At 44.3% G+C, this 26,097-nt stretch overlaps 1 protein-coding gene and 1 long non-coding RNA gene across 14 annotated transcripts in view; one reads left to right on the forward strand and one right to left on the reverse strand.

Annotated features, from left to right (window-relative positions):
• The window catches only part of MAGI1 (membrane associated guanylate kinase, WW and PDZ domain containing 1), a 489,041-nt gene that overhangs the window by 5,275 nt on the left and 457,669 nt on the right, over positions 1–26,097 (forward strand). The window lies entirely within an intron of this gene.
• LOC307209223 lies at positions 17,829–21,848 on the reverse strand. Its single transcript, XR_013835441.1, has 3 exons — positions 20,551–21,848; positions 19,519–19,588; positions 17,829–18,968 (listed from the first exon to the last, which is right to left on the reverse strand). It is a non-coding gene; the product is annotated as an uncharacterized lncRNA (long non-coding RNA).

A 26,097-nucleotide genomic window follows, 5' to 3' on the forward strand; every position in this document is an offset into this window, starting at 1 on the left:
ATGACACAAATCAGTAGACCAAGTCTTCTCATGTTACTTGTATATCGCAAAAAAACCCAAACCCCAGCATAATAAATTTGAGGCAATATCCATGACATATGGTTCATTATTAGTGGTCAATGTACAAACTACTAGTTCATGGATTATTTTCAACAAAAACATAAGGGAAACAGAACAGAGTTAACAGAGAACATTCAACATTGCATAGCCACTCTGTATTCTTTGCATTTAACTGAAAGGCGTACCAAAGGGCATCCAGGTAACTTCTTGCTCAGAGACATTAACGTAGATGCCTCCCATGCTTAAATGAGAGATGCACCAGTTGTGATAAGCAGTGGTTCTGCTAGAACACTTATTGATGCATCTCATGGCAAAGTTTTATTTAGCCTAGGGCTTGGAGGCAGGAATTAGTCTCTGAGAGGCATCATACTGTACAGACACATTTCTTCTGTTCCAATCTGCTGGTCAAACAGGTCTTACAGGAAAACTTGCGGAACTTGCTGGCCAGATATAGAAGCAGGAAGAGTGTTTCATGCTACTGAGCAGTGATCCTGTCTTCCATTCTGCTTCTGCCTCTATTTAATACACAGAGACTGCAAGTCACACTGGAAATATTCTTACCAAAAATTGTGAACTCTTAAATCTTGATTCATGTTTTGACAGGCACGAACTAATACTTAGCAGACCCTTCTTGATTGCCTGGGTTCCCACAAAATAACCTTGGGGCGGGTACAGAAAATAAGTTTAGATGTCCGCCTCTCCCCCTTATTTTGTAAAAGGGCCAGCCCTACCGTTGGGCAGAGTTTTCAGGAGACTTCTTCCCACACAGGTGCAGCAGCAAAGTTTAGGACGTGAGCTGGTGGGAAGAGTGCTGTTGCACTCAGGTCCTGTTTACAGGCTTCGCATAGGCCTCTGGTTGACCACTTTGAGAACACGATGCTGGTCTAGGTGGGCCGTTGGCTTGAGCCAGTAGAGCTCTTGTGCCCAAGAGACTTCTAAGCTAGCCTGTTGCCCTGGGGTGCACTGGAAGATGTTGTCTCATTGTCAGTGATGTGTAAGGCTCTATTGCATGTCAGCTTTTGTATGTAGAATGGAAAGGAAGGTGCTATCTTGTCACTGGTCTCAGGCAACAAGATGTCTTTGGTTGGCCAGTCTTGTAAAAGCAGTGTTGGATTGCCTTCTGGTTGCTTGGAGATCCCTACTGCACAGCATTCAAACTCTTGTTTGTCATTAAACATAATGCCACTCGTTCCCTCAAGCAGGATCCTGTTATGCTTGTTAAGTACATTGAGTTGCCCCTGAAATAAATGCCTGTTTCCACTTTTGAAGGCCTAGTGCCAAGCCCATCCTTGGCCCCAACTCCAAATGTGCTTCCCCGTAAGGATAGGTTTCCAAATCGATGGAACACTTCGGATGCCAGTAGGCATTCTCCTTGCTTTTGCAATGTGGAGGTTGAAACCTACAAAAACCCTGTGGTGAAACTGACGGGAGACGAAATGAAACCGGTGTTTCCTTGCATGTGGGTAAAAAAGGCCAAAGCCTGGCAATGGGATTAAAACTTGCATTTCCTTGCATGGCTTTGTGTCTGTTTTGAGTTGTAGGCCGTTGGCTACAGAGATTATGAAATTAAAGTATGAACTGATTGTCACTTAAAAACTGAATGTCTAGATACATAGGATGCTGCCTTATCCCAAACTGGATCCCTGGTCCCATTTAGCTCAGTGTTGTCCACACTCCAGGTTTTCAGACAGGATGGATTTTTAATCCCTCCCCATTTTTCTTTTTCTTTTTTTTAAAAAGAAATTGCTCTTGCGTTTTCTAATTCGCTGCATGAATCAATCCTTCTAAAGTTACAGCCCATGAAGATCAGTTTACTTCAGTGATATATTTAGATTATTTTTGGTTGATTTAATTTTTTTTTAAGGAAACAAAAGAAATAAAACCCAGCATGCCGGCGAAGCAAGACAGTGGTCCTATTTTCTGCTTGCTGTCACATGTGCTGCTTTGACAACATTAATTTGACCCTGAGATGTATGTGAAAGCAGAAGGATGTAATGGTAGATTTCTGTGCAAGGGCTGGCATTAATTACCCAGGCCAGCTGTGGAATGTTAGGCTCAATTACATTTACCAATGCGAATGAAACAGGCTCTTTAAAAGTTATTTGCCCGAGCACTTATTCTGACATGCTTCCCCTGAGGGTGTCTGGGAGGGATGTGATGTCTTCAATAGTCTGAATTTCTCCTCTTGTGTCCCTCCAACACCCTGCCAAAAAAGAAAGAAAAAGAAATATATATATATATTTTGGAGGGGTTGGTTAAGGAAGGAAGGGTGGGTCATAATGATCAGTGCTTCAGTGAAAGTTTTTTACCCCTTCAGCAGCTTCATGTATGCAGCGAAGCAAACTGCCAACTTTTGTTAACAGATAACTCAAAACCTCTGGCCTTATGTATATTCTAACCATCTGCAGCCAAAGTGTAGAAATAGTTGCAATAGTTCTTTGTGTTTTGATTTTCAAATTCCTGTGCTGGGTAAATGCATAACAGGTTAACCTCCCCACTCCCCTTTTTTATATTAAAAATTTTTTTTAAAGTTTCTCGCTGTTGAGGATTTTGATGTGTCTCTTCTTACTGACATTTGTATATGTAAACATGACACATACAGGATTTGGGAAGATGCTCTGGCTTGCAAGTTCTTGGCTGAAGTTCCTTTTAAAAAGGCATGGTTCCCTGGTTTATATTACTGCAGTGATTAGTTACATTATCTAGTGTTCAAACTACAAAACTTGCAGATTAAAACAGATGTACATGGCTTTTTTATAATTATGCCAGAGTGCTCTGAACAACTGACAATCAGTAGTTTATGAATTAGGTCCTTTCTTTCTTTCTCTTTCTTTCTTTCTTTCTTTCTTTCTTTCACCAGTTAGGAAGAAGGTTTAAATCAATATTGCAGTGTGTAGTTTAAAATTTCATTTTTTTCTCCTATGAATTTTACCTTGCTGCTGTTGAGCCGATTTTCTTTTTCAAGATTGTTTATTGCATTAATTGTGTCTTGCAGGATCACTGTGCCACCTGTTGTATAAGTTCCCATTATATAGTACCATATGGCACACAATAAGGGGGGGGGGGGGAAACAGCAATTTTATGGAAGCACATGCTCAAAGAGCAGTGGTGGAAGCTGCAGAGATTAGAGCATCTTTGAATGAGAGGCAGGTGCTGGATGGCCGGACATCGAGGTAGATTCTTATTTCAGACTATCCAGCTCTTGCACAAAGCTGTATGTTCAAATCTTAGTGTATACAAGGGGCCAGCAAACTTTTTCAGCAGGGGGCCGGTCCACTGTCCCTCAGACCTTGTGGAGGGCCGGACTATATTTTGAAGGGGGAAAAAAGAACAAATTCCTATGCCCCACAAATAACCCAGAGATGCATTTTAAATAAAAGGACACATTCTACTCATAATAATTTAATAATAATAATTTATTATTTGTACCCCGCCCATCTGGATGGGTTTCCCCAGCCACTCTGGGCGGCTTCCATAGAAACCAAAAATACACTAAAATATCACACATTAAAAACTTCCCTGAACAGGGCTGCCTTAAGATGTCTTCTGAATGTTAGGTAGTTATTTATCGCTTTGACATCTGATGGGAGGGCGTTCCACAGGGCGGGCGCCACTACCGAGAAGGCCCTCTGCCTGGTTCCCTGTAGCTTTGCTTCTCGCAGTGAGGGAACCGCCAGAAGGCCCTCGGCGCTGGACCTCAGTGTCCGGGCAGAACGATGGGGGTGGAGACGCTCCTTCAGGTATACTGGACCAAGGCCGTTTAGGGCTTTAAAGGTCAACACCAGCACTTTGAATTGTGCTCGGAAACGTACTGCAAAAACAAGCTGATTCCCGGACTGTCCGCAGGCCGGATTTAGAAGGCGATTGGGCTGGATCTGGCCCCCGGGCCTTAGTTTGCCTATCCATGGTGTATACTATTCAGAAGACAACCTTTTGAGTGTAATGTATGACAGCCTACTCCAGAGTAGAGTCTCCCTAGTTTCATTCCAAGGAAACCTCCAGTTTCTGCTCTTGACCTGTGGTGGTGTTCTGAAAAGTTGGTAGTCCACTTGCATAGGGTTTCCTTGTTCCCTTGTTCATGGTTCATAACTTGCCAGTTGGCAACTGCTATTCTGCAGCAAGTACAAATTTATAACAATGCAATCGCCAACCATGATTTCCATGGGAAAGGCAGCATTGATTAAAGATGACACATTTTGTTCCAAAAACTTATGCATTGTGTTAACGGCAGCCGTTTAATTGTTGAATGCTTGTGTGACGCACCCATTGAGCTCAGTGCTGGCATACCCTGGCACATGGTGTGAAATTTAACACAAGACATCTGTGTACTGGGTGCTTAAAATCTCAGAGAGAATGCTCCCTGTAAGCATTTACCAGGGTATGGAATGTAAAAAGGGATCTTCTTTAGCAGCCAACTGATGTGCATGGTTCTTGCCATTCGCCTTTACAAAGAGCAAGTTAACACTTTATATTTTTTTGCCTTGTGTTCTTTGGTGTTGACTTCAATTGCTTTCTGTTTACAATTTTTCAAGAATTAATATGATCCTTTAATGGGATAAAATTGGATTGTTTTCCACAATAAGGTTAAATCTTTCAGCCTCATTATTAAATAATACTGCAGGCTTTCATTTTTAGGGGCTGCCAGATCATAGTGCAATTATCCTTCAAATTACAGTGTTAATTGCAACCGATGTTTGAAAATTATTGCCATGTAGGGTATTAAATAATTTAACTACTCTTGGTGGTTGTGTGGTGTGTGTGTGTGTGTTTAAAGCTGTTTACAAACTTGAAATTTAAATGTGCTTTCGGTCTCCCAAAGAACAAGAGCCTGAATTTAGAATTCAGCCTTTCTAGCTTGTTTCACAATCTGCCAGTGCAGACTCCCCCCCCCCTTTAATTAAAATCGGAGACACCTTCTTTCCCCACTGCTTATGCATCTGAAAAGGATATATTGTAAACAAGTTGATACTTCTGTGACCTCACAAAAGTCACCTTTCTTGATTGGAAGGAGAAGGCCTTCAGCACTCAACCACACACAGATCCATTGGGAGAGTGTCACAGGAGCATGTCAGTCAGTAATCACACAGTTCAAAGTTGGAGCTAACTTTGTTGTTTAGTCGTTTAGTCGTGTCCGACTCTTCATGACCCCATGGACCAGAGCACTCCAGGCACTCCTGTCTTCCACTGCCTCCCGCAGTTTGGTCAAATTCATGCTGGTAGCTTCGAGAACACTGTCCAGCCATCTCGTCCTCTGTCGTCCCCTTCTCCTTGTGCCCTCCATCTTTCCCAACATCAGGGTCTTTTCCAGGGACTATTTATTAGCAAAAAAACAATCTCCACAGACTTGGCTGAGGATCGGGCCTAATGAGCACAGCAGCTCATTCCCAGCAGTCTTATTCAATGAAAATCAGTTACCAAGACTGAAAGTCCCTGCCTCCTCACAGCCGTTGTAAGTCCCCTCCTCTCCAGGACTTCCCCCAAGCAATCAGAGACTGCGTCTACATGCGGGCAACCTCTCCTCTGCCCTTTTCATTCCTCTCCTGGTTCTGGGAGACAGTGGGAAGGGGAACTTCTTGCAGCAGGAGTGGGGGTGGGGTGGGGGAGACCCCTGTGACTCTTCACCACCCTGACTCATCTCTGCCTCTTGGGCTCCCTCCTCTCCTGCTTCAGCTTCTGCCTCTGGTTCTAGACTTCTCTCTGCCACAGACTCTCCCTGCTCACTAAGTCCTCTTCTTCAGCTTCCGACACCACCTCCCACCTTCCTCTCTCTTCCTGTGAACACTCATTGTAGTCCCACCACCACATCGTTGTCCTGGGATGTTCTTCATTTGTAGGCTGCAGTGCCCAAACAGAAGGGTTGAGGTGTGAGTATTAAAATTCAGCCTGCAAAACCAGTTTTTGGGGAAATAAAGCATAAGTTGTTGTTTAGTCGTGTCCGACTCTTTGTGACCCCATGGACCAGAGCACGCCAGGCACTCCTGTCTTCCACTGCCTCCCGCGATTTGGTCAAACTCATGTTAGTAGTTTCGAGAACACTGTCCAACTGTCTCATCATCTGTTTTCCCCTTCTCCTTGTGCCCTCAATCTTTCCAAATGCCCGTGGCAGTGTGTATATTGCTGAGTGTGGTTCAAATCTCTGTAAAGTCTTTAAATTCGCTTTGGAACACTTCTGCCAGATTATATCCTCTATGTTTAGACACGCATGCACTGTGATGTGGTAGACACCACTGGCTCATTTTGTTTTCGTACATTTATATCTCCCCCTTTCATCCAAGGCAGCATACACGATTCTCTGTCTCCCTGCACCCATTTTATCCTCCTAACAGTCCTGCAAGGTAGGTTGGCTTCACAGCTGGGTGGAGATTTGAACCCAGGTTCCCCACTTTCCTAGCTCACCCACTTTTAACCACTTTACTGGCTCGCATTTTGCTGCATTGCGTGTGTTTAAAATTATAGGCATACCTTCACGCGCACCCCATTTTTGCATCTTTAAATTACATGAAATAAAACCCTTCCAACTCTTACCATTCTCTGATTCTATGAAATAACCAAGGGAAGAAATAATTAGCTGGAATTCCCGTCCTGCTTTTTGACTGTGGAGTCCTCAAGTCTTGGGTCTGAAGACAGTCTCGTGTCACCTTGAACAACGCAACTATACTGCAATGTTTGTGCAGCTATAAAAAGGGAGAGGATGACTCCCCCCCCCAACCTGTCCTAAGCCCTTGGAATAACACAAAGATAGAAATGTGAATTAAATTGGTGTACAAATCTGTGAATGCATCATTATTTAATACTGTCCTAAAGATACATCTATATGTGTTCGGTTGTAAGGTCTTGTTTTGTTTTTAGAAAGAGAAGAGAAGGCCACATTTGCCTGCTGCTTTTTCAGCTTAAAATGGTCATTCATCCAAACGTCTGTCTGAGCTCCCAAATCCTACAGGGGCAGCAGAGAGATCATACAGGGAAAGCAAAAATAAGTCTGTCTTGGGATGGAGCTGTTTTAAGAATGCAAGTCCTTTTAAGTATTTAAGAGCTAGTAACATCTCAGCGCTAAAGACTTTATTCTCATTACTTATGCATCTTCTGCTTCATTTTAGGAGTAAAGGGTGCCCATCTATTATTTAGGAGGCCTGTTGGGTTGGTGGCAAAAAAAGGCCAAAAGCAATTCTTGTGCTGCCTCCTCCTCTCAGAAGCTCCTCTTAACTTTCAAGCAACTATTTGACAACCTGCATTTAAACACCGTTGGATAAAAATATGGACTGAATGCATTTTGTGAGGAAGCGAAACAGGGCGAGGCAAGCAGAGAAAGGCTACGGTTTTTCTGTTTGATGAGACGCCTGTCTGTTCCATCCCTCCTGCCTCATCCCATAAAGTGGTACCGGAGGAGTCGGGAACCTGTGGCCGTCCAGATGTTGTTAGACTCCAGCTCCCATCATCCCCAGGCAGTATGGCCAGCGTTATAGTGGTCAGTCCAGCAACATCTGGGGGGTACAGGTTCTTTACCCCTGTGGTACAGGCTGGTGCTGGTGAAGGCAAAGTCACACCTCTGTGGCTTTTGTCAGGGGACTGTAGCCAGGAAGCCATTTTACAGTGTTACACTCTTAAGGAATATTAGTAGTTAGCAAGGCAGGGCATCCCCTTAACTGTTATTCCACTCCTACCTGCAGGGCCATGGCCAGAAAGTAGTGATGCAGGAGTTCTTCTCAGATCCTTGGCTCTTAGGCTGTGGGGTCTCCTGCAGGATTCTGTTCTGTTCCCCATCTTGTTTAACATCTACATGAAGCTGTGGGGAGATGTTGTCACTAAAATTGTCAATAAATGTTGTCACTAAAATTGCTGATCATACCCAGTTGTGTTTGTCTGACTCTGCTGGGTTGGGTGGAGTAGCGCAGTTCTTGGAGGGCCAGGATGAGGACCAGCAAGTTGAAGCTGGCACCTTTAGGTGACTAAGGCTGACCTAGTGACTTCATATTACAGTGGTACCGTGGGTTACATACGCTTCAGGTTACAGACTCCACTAACCCAGAAATATTACCTCGGGTTAAGAACTTTGCTTCAGGATGAGAATAAAAATTGTGCTTTGGCGGTGCAGCGGCAGCAGTAGGCCCCATTAGCTAAAGTGGTGCTTCAGGTTAAGAACAGTTTCAGGTTAAGAACAGACCTCCAGAACAAATTAAGTACTTAACCCGAGGTACCACTATACAGGCAAAGATTTGAACAGGGATTTGATTGCAGAGTTGGTAGGGTCTTCTAGGAATCCTTTTGCTCAACATGACCCTGAAATTATGGTAAGTGTCTCATGCTCCACCGGCTGAGCTAACTGTTGATTTATAAGTTACCACTCTAGCTGCCATTTTGATCTCAATAGCCGTTTGTTTTAGAAGCCTGCCAAACATCCCCTTTGCATCCTGGATAGCTGCACAGCAGTCCGGTGCCTTACAGATGTTGTTGGACCACAGTTCCCACCAACATCTTCTGAATAACACATTTGATGCTCCTGAATTAGGGTCTCTGTCCTCCTTGCCCCCTTCTTTTCATGGTTTTAGCAAATGCTTCTTAAAATATGCATTATTCATCTATAGCATCTGGATTCTGGCATCTTCTGGTTGGGCTTCTCACAGCTTTTTCTCAGAGTTTATTTCCTTAATGCAATTGAGTGACTTAATTAGTTCTGGGGCTAATCTAGCATTAGCAAAATGCGTTTGACAATACTTCTTTGTCCCAGTCACATAGGACTGCCTAATGTGGTTTGTCATATATTCTTCAGAATAGCTTAGCTACTACTAGAAATATATTCTGCAAGATCAAAATTTTGTGACCAGAAGGGACACATTCAGTGACTGGTTCGTTTTATGCAAATTATAGCACAAACTTCTGGTCTTGCAAACATTGGCTTTATGCGTGTTTCCATCAAGAACTGGTACCCATAGAAGAGGCATGGTACATTGATGGGCAATAGCCACCCAGCAAACCCTCTTAAATAACATATAATACAAACTGAAATGGAAGGGTTGAGCATGCAAAATAAGTCTGTCCATGGTATTATTGTTCAGCTTGCATTCTGATCATAACTACTTTAATAAGTCTTCCTTGTAAGATTGTAGGCTTAAGAGTGTTTTATTCTTGCTAGGGGTGGGGGGACGCCAGTAAAAAGAGTCTGATTTTATACCTGGAGTTCAAACAAGGATCTTTGAAATGAGATGCACTGAAACTTAAGACTATGTTATGGCTTTGTTTGCATGTAATGCTAAACTGTGGTTTAGCGTTTCAAGGGCACGTTACAGTGAGCCTTGAGCTTGCACACTATGCGTTCTCTCTCTGTTCTCCCAAGCCCAGCTGTGAGGATGAGTTTGGAAGCTTCATCTTCCACTTTAAACTAACCACAGCTTGTCATGATGTCTGAACACAAGCAAACTGTGATCTCAGCTATGATTAGTGGACACAAGCCAACTTCAGTGTACGAAGCTGGTTTATTTTCATTAACTGTACTTAATTAGCCACAGTTTAGGTTTTGGAGGGAGCTCTAAACTGTGGTTAATCTAAAACGGAAGCAGAAACTTCTGATCTCTGCCTCGTGGCCATGCCAGAGAGGGTGTATGTATTGAATGTTGCCTTGGTTCCAAGCAGATGTGCTTAATATTGCAGCCTTGAGTGCATGAGTTCAAGATCAGTTGACGGCTGGGCTGGCCCACCCATTAGGCGACCACCTCAGGTAGCAGATCCCAATGTAGATATTAGTTCCTGCCCCCCTTGCTCCTGATGTAGATCTTCACTCATCCCCTCTTCCCTGGTGAGGAGGGAGTGCCATTTTGTGGTTCGCCTTAGGTGCCAAAATGTCTTGGGCTGCCCTGGCTCTCTCTCACACACTGTTCTGGATTAGATTTTTATTTTTTTAAAAAAGGTAAAGGACCCCTGACAGTTAAGTCCAGTCGCAGACGCCTCTGGGGTTGCGGTGCTCATCTCACTTTACAGGCCGAGGTAGCCGGCGATCGTCTGCAGACAGTTTTTCTGGGTCATGTGGTCAGCATGACTGAGCCGCTTCTGGCACAACGAAACACCGAAACCAGAGCAGCGCACGGAAACACTGTTTACCTTCCCGCTGGAGCGGTACCTATTTATCTACTTGCACTTTTGGGCGTGCTTTTGAACTGCTAGGTTGGCAGGAGCTGGGACAGAGCAATGGGAGCTCATTCCCGTCGCAGGGATTCGAACTGCCGACCTTCTGATCGGCAAGCCCAAGAGGCTCAGTGGTTTAGACCACAGCGCCGCCCGCGTCCCATTGGATTAGATTACTGCAGTACAATTGTGAGCGGGGAAGTAACTCCAGCTGTGCTCCTTAGGGCTTACTCTCAAGAAAGGCTTGCTTAGATTAGCAGTCTCCATGGCTGAAGGAGCTGACTTCTTAGATGCACTAAGCCAAATAGATACAAGCCTCCTGGCTGCCAAACATTTAAGCAAGTGATTGCTCTTGAAGGGAAGTGTCTCCTCTCCTTGCTCTCAACTTTGTGAGCGAAGACGCTTGCTGGACTTTACAAGGCGGCTGTGCTTGGCACCCAGCTTCTAAGCAGAAGACATTTCAGAGCAGGGTGAGCTTAATTTAATTGAAACGGATGACTTTGCAATAGCCGAGCTGCCCGTGAAATGGGGAATGGTGCGTACGCTTGTTATCTTTGCTGCATAAGCTTGTGGCGGCGCATAAAAAGAGAACTGTGGTGCTTTGATCTGGGGATAGAGCTCTCTGTGAAGTTTGCTGCTGAGACAGAGGACGGTCTCTTGTGGCGGCAATTCTTGTTTGGTAGAATTCAGGTAGTCGATGACGGGTGGGTATGTTAAGCGCAGGGAATGAGAGAGAGAGAGAGAGAGAGATATGTCATTGTTAGGTGCGAGTGAATTGCGCATGTACGTCAAGGAAGGCTGGATCCTGCAGGTAGAAAACTGTGAATTCTGACTCAGTGTTTACTTGGTGTACTCTCTGCATAGTGGCAGAGAGAGGTTGTGCTACAAATCAGGAAGTACTTTGTTCGAATCTCACCTGTGCCATGGAACTTACAAGGTGGCCTCAGGCAAATCACTTTTCCTCGCATATGCACCAGTCTGCAATATGGGGATAATAAAATTAGCATTACAGCCTTATTAGAAGGATTGCACCAAAGTAATATAGGCAGCTTGAAAGCACTTTGGAAATGCTAAGTATTATTGCTCTGACGGTAAGAGCTTTTCGACATTGGAACCGTCTCTCTTGGGAGGTGGTGGATTCTCCTTCCTTGGACGTTTTTAAGCAAAAGCTGGAATGGCCACCTGCCATGGATGCTTTAGTTGAGATTCTTGCATTGCAGCGGGCTGGACTAGATGACCCTCGGCGTCCCTTCCATCTCTCCAATTCTGTGATTCAGTATGATTGAAGATATTCAGATTATTGAAGACATCACATCCCTCCCAGACACCCCCAGGGGAAGCATGTCAGAATAAGGTCTCAGGCAGGAATATGAAGGTGGGACCATATGGGGATCGAACCAGCGACCTTGGCATTATTAGCACCATGCTCTGACTAACTGAGCTGACTGGTATTTTAGTGTTTGCGAATCCTGGAGGCTGCACAAATCCTCTACAGTGGTACCTCGGGATGCGAATGGGATCCGTTCCAGAGCCCCGTTCACATCCTGAAGCAAACGCAACCCGTGTCTGTGTGTGTGCGGGTCGCGTTTCGCAGCTTCCGCGCATGCGCGTGATGTCATTTTGACCGTCTGCGCATGCATACACGGCGAAACCTGAAAGTAACGCACTCCGTTACTTCCGGGTTGCAGCGGAGCGCAACCCGAAAATACTTAACCTGAAGCACATTTATCCCGAGGTATGACTGTACTGCAGTTGGAAAGGAACCTGAATTTAGAGCAATACAGTTCCAACCACCAAAACACTATTTGCAGATTGCTAGGCTTTCCCCAGATTAGCCATTGCGTTACAGTGGCTAAAACCCCTGCTCAGCCATTTAGCGATCTACCTCGTAGGCTGGTTGCGAAGATCAAGCGGTGGTGGTGGGTATCGTGTACATCGCCCTTGAGTTGGTGAGAGGGCAGTATAAAATGAGAGGCGTGTGAGAGGGAGCCATGAACGTTTGCATTTGTCATGCAATGATTTGCAGTGGACGCTGGATCATTAATACAGTGGTGCCCCGCAAGACAAACGCCTCACAAGACGGAAAACCCGCTAGACGAAAGGGTTTTCCGTTTTGGAGGCGCTTCGCAAAACGAATTTCCCTGTGGGCTTGCTTCGCAAGACGAAATGTCTTGCGAGTTCCTGCAGGTTTCCCCCCTTTTTTCCCTTTTCCTAAGCAGCTAAGCCGTTTATCAGCTGATCCGCTAAAAGCCGCTAAACCGCTAATAGCGCTAATCCGCTAAGCTGTCAATGGGCTTGCTTCGCAAGACGAAAAAAACGCTATACGAAGAGCCTCACGGAACGGATTAATTTCGTCTTGCGAGGCACCACTGTAATGGCTTTCCACATCGAGATGGCCGTGTAGTTCCCTGTTCCGCTTTGAAAAGTGAGCAAGCCCATTGCTCTCAGTTGCTCTGCTGTGTCTTTCTCCAGTCCCCTTGGCTGGCTCAGATGCTGCAGCCTGGTGCAGTTTCACAAGGAATTGAAGCTTGGAGACAGCATCAAGGCAAGTAGTCTGGAACCAAGCTGTTCACACAGTGGCCAGATGGAAGCGGGTGGAAAAGCCTTCAAGGGTTGGCTCAGGTCATTTCCTGTTTCTCTCTGACACTGGCCAGTTTTGGGTTTGTTGTTTTTTGCAGTTTCAGTGCAGAGCTGAGGAAGTGGTGACCTGCTGGCATCGCTGGGCCCATCATTCCTAACCACTGGCTGGGTTTTGATGGAGTTGGATCCCAGCAACATCTGGAGGGCGCCAAGTTCCCCACCCTTTCTCTAATGGAAAGACGGACGCCTGGCTTCTTTGCAAGCGTGAGGGTAAATTGTGTTTGGCGTTTGGGGGTCTGCTCAACCTCACCGCAGCTTCCTTGAACCCTGGAAAGATGCATAGAACGCCCTCATAATTTGAACTGGTGGCTCCGCAGCTGGACAGAATAACATTTGGTTGTCTGCAAGACTAATTCTAAAGAGATGGCAGAACAAAGGCTACCAAATGCTGTTGTTTTGCTATTTTTACTTTGGGAAAGGAGGCTGATCGCTCCTAACATACTTGGCTGGTTTAGCAAATATGTCTCAAATGCTGCCAGCACTGGAGTTATGTGCTACTTACTAGGACGCAAACACTTTATGTTGTATAGTTAGGTTTTCCTCCCTTCCTGCTTACCAAATGCTAAGATATTGCATATTGCAAGCTGGATTTGCACAGGTAACTGAATGTAGAGGTTGAGGCATAAATAAAAGTGTGTTTTGGGGGGAATACAGTTTCTGAATTCTCTTGTATGTTAGGGGTTGACGGTGGAAACTAGCAATTTAGGAAGGCAGTTTGAAAATATGCTTTCCCTTGCTATGCTAGGTTTCTGCCTGCAGGGACTGGCTTAAAAAACATGGTGGTCTTGGGTTCGAGCCTCACGTTGGGCAAAATATTCCTGCACTGTAGGGGGTTGGATCACATGACCTTTGTGGCCCCTTCTAACTCTACCATTCCATGATTCCATTGTTCCATGAAACCTGAAGAAATGGTACTTTCTCACCTGCAATAATGCAGTCCAGTGTCCTAGGCGCGTTTTGCAACAGGGAATTTCATTAGCGGGAGCAGTTTCTGAGCTCTGGGTGCAGTACTGTGCTTAAGATTTCAGATTAAAACTACAGAGTGGAAGGAAAGGAGGACCTTTTTATGCCTCCCCACTTCCAGACGCTCTCTGAAGACTGGAGAAGAGACCCTCTTAAGAATATTAGGGTGGGTGGTCAGGGGAAGGACTAGAGCATGTGAAAAATGAACGTAATATTTTGGCAGCAGTTCATTCATTTTCAGCTTTGGGTTCTTGTTATAAAAAAAGGGCGCCTAGATATTCTGTTGTTGCGCCTATAACCTAGGTTTAAGTTGCTATTTAGCTCCTAGCTTTCATATCTCACTTTCTAACACTGATGCTGCACCATACAGCTCTGCTGCATGTACAGTATAAGCCCAGCTTCCTTTCCCCTCCCTAGAAAGCAAGTTGGAATATGGCTTGTACCATCTTCGTTGCTGGCTTTCTTTCTCTTTTTCGTGCGTGTGCTCTAGACCAGTTAATGCAAATTGACCATTGCCCCAACACACTTCAACCATCCTGTTCTGCCTGCAGTTAAAGATGGAGAGCTGCCACTTTTTTTTTTTTTTTGCACTGGATGCTTGGGAGCGGTTTCTAATCCATGTTTGTATACAGTATGAGGCACTTTCACAAATGCTCGGCACTGCTAATTGCGCTGATCCTAATAATAGCTCCAATAAATCCTAGGCACTCTATCTTCTTACATAAGAAGCTGAATCTGAGATCCAGTGTTTTCCTTAAAGCTGACCAGCAAGCCTATGGTTTATCTCTGGGGATCTCAGACCTGTGACCTAGCATATGTTGTTGGACTCCAACCCCTATCAGCTCTAGCCAGTGGGGCCAGTGGCAGTGGATGATGGAAACTCTATTCCAACAACTTATTTCTCAACCATTGCTTGTACATTATAATAAATACATTATTGTCAATTTAAGCAGGATTCCAGCTAAGGTCGCTTAAGGTGTTGCTTGCTTTCTGTCCTGCACAGTATTGTTTAGTTTTCTGCATTGCTTCAGATCTTGCTCATCTTCCAGAGAGTTTGGGGGCAATGTATCCAACACTATGGATCCGTTCGAACTTCGCAGCTTGGATTCCAAGCTGGTATGTGCTATAGCTTTAAGGCATCGGAACACGGGTCTCTCTGGTCCAAGTCAAGCAATCCAACCTTTAATGCAACCTGTGGGTGCAAACAAATAGATAACACTAATCTTTGCTATACATCCCTGGTCCGCAATTGGATTTTGAGAGGGTTGCCTTCAGGAAGGAATGGAGAGTGGTGGAAAAAGATATCAATTCAATAGTTGTGAAGCAGTGTGTGTGTGTGTGTGTGTGTGTGTGTAACCCAAACTCTTGGAACTTCTTCCTGTTTCATAGCTCCGAAAGGCACACTGATCCCTTTTCGGTTACAGAATAAAAGCTTTGTGATTGGCCGGAGCAATGACAAAAGTATAAATGGAGGGTGGTTCAGCCAGTCTCAGCCTGGGTTTTGCGAGCTGATATCCAGGCAAATATTGTGGTATGTGAGACCTTGGGAGGCTGGGCGGGAGAGAGGCTGGAGGTTTAAGTTGAGGAATTTTTAGAGCTCACAAATATTTAGCAGTTCTGAACAACTGTCATTCCTGAAATGTTTGCTGCTCTGTATAAGAAGCTGGGGGACATGCTCTGAGCGAGTGCTAGAGACAAAAGCATAAGCAGCAAAAATTTTGCTGTGCTGCTGAGCTTTGCGTACTGGTAATGGGAGGCAAACTTAATGCTTATTTTCAGCAAAGGGGATTTGGTAAATCTGTTCTGTCCCTCTGCCCTGATGCATATTCTGCTTGCAATGCCCAGGTAGCACAAACACTTGTTTTGGGTCATTGGTGCACCAATCCATGCACTCAATAATGAAATCTGTTTCTGCATCCCGCCTCTCTTTTAGAAAGAACCCAGATACTGTTCCAACACAATTTTCATTCTGCTCTCTTATCTGTGTGTTTTTTCTTTTTAACCTGCTGCTTATTGCTCTACTAATTGTCATTTTAAAGATGGGCTTGTCGTTTTTATTCTTGTGGCCAGTATTGTAAAAGAACCACTTTTCTCATAACAAGGTGGGGTAAAAAAAAAACAACCCATGATAATCCTTCAAAGAGGGTTTTTTTTTTAATTAAAAATTGCATAACTACAGAAGCTCTCCACAATCAAATTGTTATCTGTATTTGTTCTTAATCACTTTTTACCACACCTTTCCACCCACAAAGAGGCCCTTAAGGTGGCTTACATTGAAACTGCAGGCTTTAATGCAATGCAAATTAAAAACCAACAATGTTGTATAATAAATAACAATCTAGTCATTGAAACAGAGGCAAGGAGAAAAGTGAGCCAGTTTTAGCAGTGCTTTGTGAAGGGCTACTGGACCAAACTGTCTTCCAAAGGCAGGTTGAGAGACTCTCAAGATTCTAGCGAGCAAGATGCCACTACTAAGAAGGCCCTTCTCCTGTGGATGTCACCTTGCAGTGCAGGAACGACAGATGTATGCCTGGGAGAAGGCCTTGCAAATGTGTAGTTTTGCGCTCCATGTGAAAGTCTGTGGCAGAAATGGGAACTCTACAAGTCATGTGCATTTCTGACTTGTCTTCATACCCATCCCTTCCATCTCTGTGTTATGTGCAAAGGACTGAGGGTTGTATCCAACCAAGTTATACCTAGAGTAGCACCACTGCTATGAACAGAACCAAGTTAGTCATGTGCATTATTTTCAGTGGGCCTACTCTGCATAGGGCTAATGCTGGATACAATCCTCAGCTGTCTTGGTAGTGAGATCAACAAGTTGCTTTTTCCATGATACCAGCGGAAGCACGGCTTGTTGTTTGTTATGTGCAAATTCTTCTGAGATAATCTGGTATATAATTTAGCTGTTCTTAGGGATAATATAGGGATAATATAGACAGTAGTCATTTTTTTCACTTCTAAAACAGCATTATGCTGCAGTGCTACTGTTTGGTATTTGCGTGGTGTTAATCCTCACTCCCCACCATATTTGGTTGTGTTTCCAGATGATTATCTCCACTTTTCAAACATCCTTCTGAGAATGGAATAGAAAGCTGGCAATCAACTTTCTGTCTAGAAAGGCAAACCAGCCGTTCTACAGCAAGCAGAAGACTTCTGTGTATCAGAGCGCACAATGTTCAATAAGACCCTGAACTTTCAAGTTCACAAAAGTTAATATTAACTGCATCCTGCACAACTGGCTGTTAAAATGAAAAAACAAATTGTGTGCTTGCTTCATTCAGTTCTTTGTGCTGGACACGTTCTTAGAAAAGAGTTTAGCATAGTGTTTAATTTTTTTAAAATCAAAACCCATTTATTTTTAATTATTAAAGTTGAATGACGTTTCTTACAAATCAGGGCAGAGAGAACTTGTGCAAATGCCATCTTTTCTGTCAGGAGCATGCAGAGTGCTATCTAACTGGGGATCCTCGGATTAGGTAGCTCATGGTGGATAAAGCCATTGGGGGCTACTAGTCATTATGGCTATATGTTGCATTGAGAGCCAATGTGGTGTAGTGGTTAAGAGCGGTAGTCTCGTAATCTGGGGAACTGGGTTCGCGTCTCTGCTCCTCCACATGCAGCTGCTGGGTGACCTTGGGCCAGTCACACTTCTCTGAAGTCTCTCAGCCCCACTCACCTCACAGAGTGTTTGTTGTGGGGGAGGAAGGGAAAGGAGAATGTTAGCCGCTTTGAGACTCCTTAGGGTAGTGATAAAGCGGGACATCAAATCCAAAATCTTCTTCTTCTTCGGGGTCAGAGATGTGTGGCCTCTGAATCCTGGTTGCTTGGGGGCATAAGTGGGGAGAGAGTGCTCTTGTGCTAATGTCCTGATCGTGGGCTTCCCATCTGCACCTGGGTGGCCACTGTAAGAACCAGCTGTTGGACTAGATGGAGCTTTGATCAGATCCAGCAGGGATCTTCTTATGGAGGAGAAAATGAGTGCAAATCATGACACTAAATGATTCGTCACTAAATGATTCGTCACAAACAAGCTTTATATTAAGCTGTAGTAGAGCAAAACCAAAGCTGCCTAATGGTGAAGGCTGGATGTGTGTGCATTCTCATCATGCATCACAAGATGCATCACTGTGAAGGAGCCTGACTTGCATGTTGGGCAGAACTGCAGTTTATGCTTAATTGCAGCTCTTGTGGTATGTTAACCGATAAATGGTGCTGGTGGCCCTTGTGCCTCCTTTGCAGCCACCCTCAACAAGTAAGAAGAGCCAGGCTGGTTCATCCTGAGCATAGGTCTCATTTGGGAACATAGAGATGTAGCTCTGGTCAGGAAAGCAGATTAAGATAAAGAAGCATTCTTTTCTCTTCTCGAATGAAGATTGATGAGATAATTTGCTGCTGTTAGATCTAATTGGAACCAAGTCTATAAAACCAGGCGTCTGTAAGAGTTGAGTTATTGCCGTGTTTCAATGCTTGAACCAGAAATGTGCTTTAATACCTATTGGTTGACATTGTTATTGGGTGAGCTCATCTATTCCTGGCTGAAATCACTGCTGGGAGGTTTGTAAGCCATCCTAGCAGCTGGGCTATTGCTTGCACCTGCTGTTGACTGTGGCTGTGGAGACCAGAAGCCAAATTTCTGAAGCCACTTGCTCGTCGGAGTGCAAAGTCGCTTCTGCCTCTGGAGGGATGAAGTCCTTGCAACATGCCCAAACTCCCTGCCACCGCATGCCGGAGTATTTAGATTGCAACACACTCATCTTATTGCATCTTCTTGGACTATGCAGTGGGCCTACCTCACAGAGTGCATCCTTGAATAAGTACAAAATACACAGACCTTGGAAGAAGGTAGACTTGGTGGATAAATTCAGTGTTCCCCATCTCATATTGATGCTGCTGCTGTTTGTTGACTTGAATAAATACAATTGTTCAGATACCTATGTAAAACCCATAAGAAGGGCCTGAGTGCAGCAGCAGTTCTCCCAAAGAGATTTTTTTTTTAAATTTCTATTTTCATAGAATAATAGAATTGGAAGGGACCCCAAGGGTCATCTAGTCCAACCCTCTTCAATGCTGGAATCTCAACTAAAACTTCTATGACAGATGGCCATCCAACTTTTGCTTAAAAACCTCCAAGGAAGGAGAGACCACAACCTCCAGAGGGAGTCCGTTCGACTGTCGAACAGCTCTTACTGTCAGAAAGATTTAAAAAAAGTTTCAAGGCGGTGTACAAAATTCTGATTAAAACCCAAACAACCACAATGAAGTAAAAGGAAAACACATTACAGAAACAGAAGTATGGAATGGACAATCTGAAAAGAAGGTTAAAATAAAAAACTGCACGAAGAGGCTGTGGAGATAAATCAATGGCCCTGCCGTTGGATGTATGGACATTTGTACAGAGCACTTCTGCATGAACAAGTGAATCTGCGTTGACAATCCGTGTGACAGCTGTGTTTCCCATGGCCTCCTCTTGCTTCCCCAAGAAGTTGTTGGCTTCTTAAGCAGTAGTTTGCCTCCTTGAGCGTAAGCTGGTTCTCTGGGCTATTCTGTCCCTCTCCCCCGCAATTGCTTTTATACTGCTGCCAATTCCTTGACTCTCTAGTCTTGGAATGCAGCTTTTAAGATGATTTTTTGGGGGGGCCTCTTCCTTTCTCTTCCTGCATTCCGCTTCCTCCAAATTGCCTATATTAAACTTTAAACAACATGTGAAAGCCTTGTAGTTGAGAACTATAAACAAACCTGATAGGTAGCCGCAATTTGAGCCGTTGAACTTGCTTAAAGTCTCTCTCCTTTGCCTCGCCGTTTCATTCTAAAATGACAAATTGCTCAGAGCGGTTTCCATGTTGGGTTTTTTTTTTCACTTTTAAAGCTTAGCTCCTCTTTCTTTGCCCACCCCCCACCCCCTTTGGGGGCATGTGGAAGGCATTTGTGCACTTGACTTACCATGGCTCAGGCCTAAGGTTTGTGGTTTCTACATGACTGTGTCGAACATTCACACATAGCTGTTCATGTTCGCTTCAATTAATGTTCCGCTGGGCCAGTGCGAGAGAAGCCAACTCCTTTTCTCTTTTGGTTGAGTGCAGCTCGCGTTGCAGGGATTCAGGGTTTCACAGGTTCATTTTTTTAAAATGCAGCACGAAAGCTTTTTAAATGCTTTTTAAAAATGAGGTGGTGGGGAAGAGAGTAGTCCAGTGGATATACAGTGATACCTCGGGTTACAGACGCTTCAGGTTACAGACGCTTTAGGTTACAGACTCCACTAACCCAGAAATAGTACCTCGGGTTAAGAACTTTGCTTCAGGATGAGAATAGCGGCGGCGCGGCGGCAGCAGCGGGAGGCCCCATTAGCTAAAGTGGTACCTCAGGTTAAGAACAGTTTCAGGTTAAGAACAGACCTCCGGAATGAATTAAGTTCTTAACCCGAGGTACCACTGTACGGTTCAGCAGCCTGTGCCAACCTGGTGCCCTCCAGATGTTTTGGCCTTCAGCTGCAGTCTGGCTGGCTGGGACTGATGGCAATCGTAGTCCAAAACATCTAGAGGGCATCAGGTTGGCCAAAACTGTCGCACACTGTGCCTGTTAATAGAGGAAGCAATGGTGTCTTTAAGGATTCATTGTCTTCCCACTGAAAGCAGCGAGGCAAACCTGCATGCAGAAAAAGGCTGAAGGAATAAAGGTGTGCTTTGCATATCAGACGACCGCAAATGTCTTCCATTGGGTTTATAGTGGTTTCCCGACCACGTCGCTCGCTTGCGGCTTTCCCAGCCCTACCTGGAGACACGGTTGATCAAACCAGGGACTTTCTGCACACAAAGCAGGTGCTTTTCTACTGAGCTATGATGTGTGGGAGACTAGGGTTCAAATCCCTGCATAGCCATGAAGCACTCTGGGCAGCCTTGGGCCTAGTCACTGTCTCTCAGGCTAACTTACCTCACATGGCAGTTGCAGGGATTAAATGAGGAGCAGGGAGAACCATGTATGCTGCCACTTTGAGCTCCTCAGAGAAAAAGCTGGGACAGAAATGCAATCAATCAATCAATCAATCAATCAATCAAACAAACTACAGAAAAGCTGGGGGGGCAGTAGTTGTTGCCATCTGCCCCTGGCCCTCTATATATAGGACAAGTTCCCCAAAAATGGTGTTTTAAAAGGGTTGCTGGAGTCAGTCTGGACTCCAGTGTTTGCTTCATATTAGTAAGTGCTATAAGACCAGCTTTTGACCTTTTTTCTTTTTGTAGTACAGGAATTACTTCAAACAGTGAGTTACACAGACACTTGCCCCCATGCATATATGTACTAGGCCTGTGGAGGAAGGGGGAAGATTTGCAGTTAAGCCTCATGGATTTTTGCAGGTCTTCTCTAAGCACAGCTAAGTCTGGATCAGACCCGTTGTGCCGGAGGATTTGGGGTTGGTGTTCTGAACACTGACCTTTTTTATTGTGGGGTCATACTTGGGAGTTCGCTCTGCTGAATGCAAGTGGAAAACAGTGTTTTTGCAATAATAACCTTTTTAAAAAACAAAAAATCCCTACTACTCAGGCAGTAGACAAGCCCGTGAGGCTCAGTGCCCCACGTGGCCTAAGCTGGCAGGATCTGGGTCTTGCCCTGTTGCTCCGCTTGAGGAAATGTCTCCACATAAACAGGCACACGGTGGTAGGCAGAGCCAAGGGGATCTGAGGACATTCCAGATGCCTTTGCTATAACTTGGAGGCATGTTGTAGCTTGGCATGTCTATTTTTACCCATTTCTCTTTTCCCTCCACCACCCACTTTCTTGTCAGCTTCATTTCTCCGTGGGCAGTCGGTATGTAGGCTTTGCTTACATTTATGCAGGCAGTCAACATATGTGTGCTTTTAGTGTGCAGTTTTGAACTATCTTTTACCTCCAGAACGCACCGGACGTGTTGCTCTTCAGTGTAATAATAATTCTCTTTGGGAGACTTGCTGATGCTCTCAGGTCCTCCTTGTGGTGTTTCCATAGGTTAGCCGCTGTGACGATGGCCTGCATGGGCCTTTGGCCAGCTCTGGTAGGGCGCTTCTTATGCTATTGGGTGCTTGAATTCTTTCCTAATGTCCACATTTCCCAGTTCTTCTTCACAGAGAGAAGGAACTCGCCTACATTGCTCCCTAATGTGCTCGAAGTTGCGGTGGGGAGCCTCAGGCCTGAGACCCCAGTTGTGACTCTCCAGCCCTCTTGATATGGTCCTCAGGACTCTCCCCAGGGAACAGCCAGACTGCTCCATGCCTTTCTCATGTGTGTGTGATGTGATCATGCTTTGTGCTGCCCTAGGTGAGGTGTGTAGGAACCTCTGACTTCTGTGTGACTTGGATGTGGCCGCCTTTTGCTCAGCCCCTTTTGCTCCTCATCCTGCGCTCCACTAGCACATGTCCCCTGAGGAAATGAGGCCTTCAAACCAAAAAAAAGTGTCTGCACATCTGCTGTAGATTTATGGGGCGACATCCAAACATGGCTGCCAAAGGGGGTTACACTCCTTATAGCTCTGCATCATGCGGTTCATCCGCGTGCACAAATCAGCTTGTCTGCCGACAGACCTTTTTTTTTTTTTTTTTTTTTGGGTGGCCGGCACCCCAGAATAAGTACAACACCTCTGCTCAAAGTTGACTCGGCCTCAATGGCTTTTTCTTAAACCGGTTGATGCAAAATGGTAGTGGCCAAGTTAAGTCATCATGGTCCTCCTAGCGCGTGAGACTGCTAGGAGTTGCAAGGCCTTGGGGTAAATATTTCATTACTGCCTCAAATGTTAAGAACATTATTCTTTCCTCAAGAAGTGCCTGGTTCCTGCCCGCCCCCGCCCCCGCCCCCCCCCCCCCCGGTCTGCAATGTATTCTTGTACATAATTCAGAATGCCTCTTTGTCTATCAGCCTGTCTAATCCTTTCGCAAATTCTCTTAAGCCAAGTAGAATTGGACGTTGTATATAATATTTATTTATTTAATGAATATAAAGCCCCGTCTTTGGGCTGGTTGTTTATCTCTGGCTATTAAAATTGAATACTCCGAAGCCGGCAATTATGAAACCTCTTTCCTCTTTACGTAACAGCTTGGAAATTGCTTTCTTCTCCTCCAATATTTCTGTGTCACTCTCTTTTCTGGCTCTTAATTCTCCGTAATGTATGACCTAAGCTGATCTTTATTCTTTGTCGTAGGACAGACAGATTTGGAGATGCGTGTGTTTTTATAGTAGTGTTTTCTTTTCTTTTCTACTTCTTCTTTTTATAACGTTTTAATCACATTCCCAGGCCAAATAACTATTATGCTCTGTTCCTGAGGGGAAATGTCATTAATGCTTGCTTTAAAAAGAAAAGAAAAAGAAAACTAATAAAATTGCTTTTGCTCTGATTATGAAGGCACACAGTGCTATGCATATGGTTTGAATTTTTCCTTCACTCGGCTGAAGGCACTGAATTGTGCAAATAGGGATTTTGATGGCAGCAAGCTGTATTCAATACCAAAACCAGTGCAGGTATGGGGGACCCTGCAGCACTCCAGCTAGGAAGCTGCCTTATGGTGAGTCAGACCATTAGTCCATCTAGCGCCATATTGACTACACTGACTGGCAGCAACTCCCTGGATTTCAGGCAGGGCGTCTTCCAGCCACACCTGGAGATGCCATGGTCTCCAACCTGGGACCAATGACATGCAAGGCAAATGCTCTGCAACTGAGCCATGACTCTTCCCCCAGTTGTTGTTGGACTGCAGATCCCATCATCCATTTCAGAGAATGAATTGATTTTCTGTTATAATATTTGGACTTCTTCTGGAGGGTTTGGACATTTGGAAAGGTGGTTTTGCCCGCAGTAATACCTACAAACAGCCCAGTCCTTTAAACATTATGTTTACCCATTTATATACCTCCTTTCCTGAAAGCAATAGCGTACATAACATAGGTACCTCTGCATTTTATCCTCACAACAGTGCTGGTTGAGCATCATGACTGAGTGGGGACTTGAACCTTGGTCTCCCAGGTCTTAGTCTAGCTCTCTAGCCACTGCACCACGCTGGCTCCATATTGCAAAAAGGGTGGGTGGGTGGGTGGGACTGATTCAGAGAGAAAAGGGACTTGCTATAGCCACTTACTGAGTTCGAGACTGTCATGCAACAGGAAGCTATCACTTTGCATTGGAACACATTTTTAAAAGAAAATCCCGACTAACTTTTCAGATACCTTTTAATTGAATAACTTTCTAAAGAAATGCCTGAAGTAACTGATATTTTAGTTTGAAGTCTTGTTTCTTCTGTTATATTTTACTCCAAGAAGACCCATTTGCAGTGGTGCCCCGCAAGACGAACGCCTCGCAAGACGGAAAACCCGCTAGACGAAAGGGTTTTCCGTTTTGGAGGCGCTTCGCAAAACAAATTTCCCTATGGCCTTGCTTCGCAAGATGAAAATGTCTTGCGAGTTCCTGCGGGGTTTTTTCCCTCCCCCCCCCTTTCCTAAGCCCTAAGCCGCTTATCAGCTGATCGGCTGATAAGCCGCTTATCAGCTGATTCGCTAAAAGCCGCTAAACCGCTAATAGCGCTAATCCGCTAAGCTGTCAATGGGCTTGCTTCGCAAGACGAAAAAAACGCTATACGAAGAGCCTCACGGAACGGATTAATTTCGTCTTGCAAGGCACCACTGTATCCTAAATAGAACCCAATAAGGCAGACATGCATGTACTATATACATATATATGCGTGTGTGTGTGCGTGGTCCCGTTGAGATCCTAAGATGAAATTTTGCAGGTAGTACTTAGAAATAGTAAATAATACATTTTTTGGAATTTTGAATCATGTTGATTTTTTAAAATCACTTTTTTATTTCTAAATTTTTAATTTTGTAACTTAACTTTAAAATTTAAAGTATCATGTGACACATCATATTCAAGCCCATGATGTTCTGGAGAGATTGGTGTTTTTAGTTTTGAAATACCTCAATTCTGGGCTGAGCTTTTAAGGTTTTCGTGAAGTCTGGCAAGGCCAAAATTGTCTTCTTTTTTTCATTTCAAACCCTCATAACTCAAAAATTGGGGAATATATATATATATATATATATATATATATATATATACACACATACATACACACTTTTAGATTTAAACTTAGTTTTGATCATTCAGCAAGTATACAAAATATAAGAAAATTGGATGACATGAGGTAAAAAATTGGATCATTTGATATGGAATGACCCTGAGGCACATTTGGGTGAGAGATGGTGCCTGGCTCAAGGTCAACCACTGAGCTTCATGCCTGAGTGGGAGGTTACGGAACAGGGACATGAGTCTCACCAGACTGGCTCTTTCTGCTACACCAGCTCTTCCAGGATGCCATGAGGCTGACTTGGAGGCCCAGGACATTTAGAACAAAACTTAGTTCCGTTGGATTCCTACCACATGATGACGATGAATAATCTGACGCCACATTCCCACCGTACATTTAAAGCACTATGATCTGACGGCTTCCCCCAAAGAATTCTCGGAGCTATGGTTTGTTAATGGGCGCTGAGATTTGTTAGGAAACCCCAGTTCCTACAATTCCCAGAGTAGTTTAACAATCCATCTTCATGGGGAACTCTGAGAATTTATCTCTGATGGGGATAATGGTGGTCGAACAACTTTGGCACATGGATGAAGATCAGGGGAGCAAGCTCTTATCAGGATCGTTAAGATGTGCCCAAACTGGTTTTCATGGGAGGACATTGGGTTCCCATGCTGCCATCCCATCAGTTTGTGTTAATTAGTTACACCATCTGGGCTATTAGTATGCCCCGTACAACCGATTTTAATTCTGCTCTTTGCTGTTAACAATAACGATAAGCTACATAAATATTTGAGAGTGTTTTAGTTTTGGTGACTAAGAGGGAATTTCCAATTGATTTAGGAAGACTGTGTTCGAAGGTTAAAATTGACATGTACCTGACTCCTTCAGAATAACAAACAGCCTTTATTTGGGGCCACTTCAGGCTGTCCTTCTGAACTGAAAAGTGCATATAAAATTTATGATGGATGTGGATTTTTCCTTTTTGTTACACGTTTCTTTGCTCATGAACAAGATGTCTGTAAGTACAAGTGTATTAGTGAACTGTAAAAGTTCCATTACTCGCATCTGATAATGGAAATGCACCAGCAGCAACCCCGTGAAAACAGTACTGTACATCTTTTAAAGTTTACTACCGCTGTTTTACGAGCTTCCGAGCATTTTGCACAGAACGAAATGAGTTACTGCTTTTTAAAAGCCTCTTGCCTGCCTTGACTAGGGTTTACATTTAATATTTTTTTTGTGTTATTTTTTTCTTTTTTACACTAGTGAAGAGGCATCT

The sequence above is a fragment of the Podarcis cretensis genome (assembly GCF_951804945.1).
Source record: "Podarcis cretensis genome assembly, chromosome: 2".
NCBI classification, from domain to species: Eukaryota; Metazoa; Chordata; class Lepidosauria; order Squamata; family Lacertidae; genus Podarcis; species Podarcis cretensis.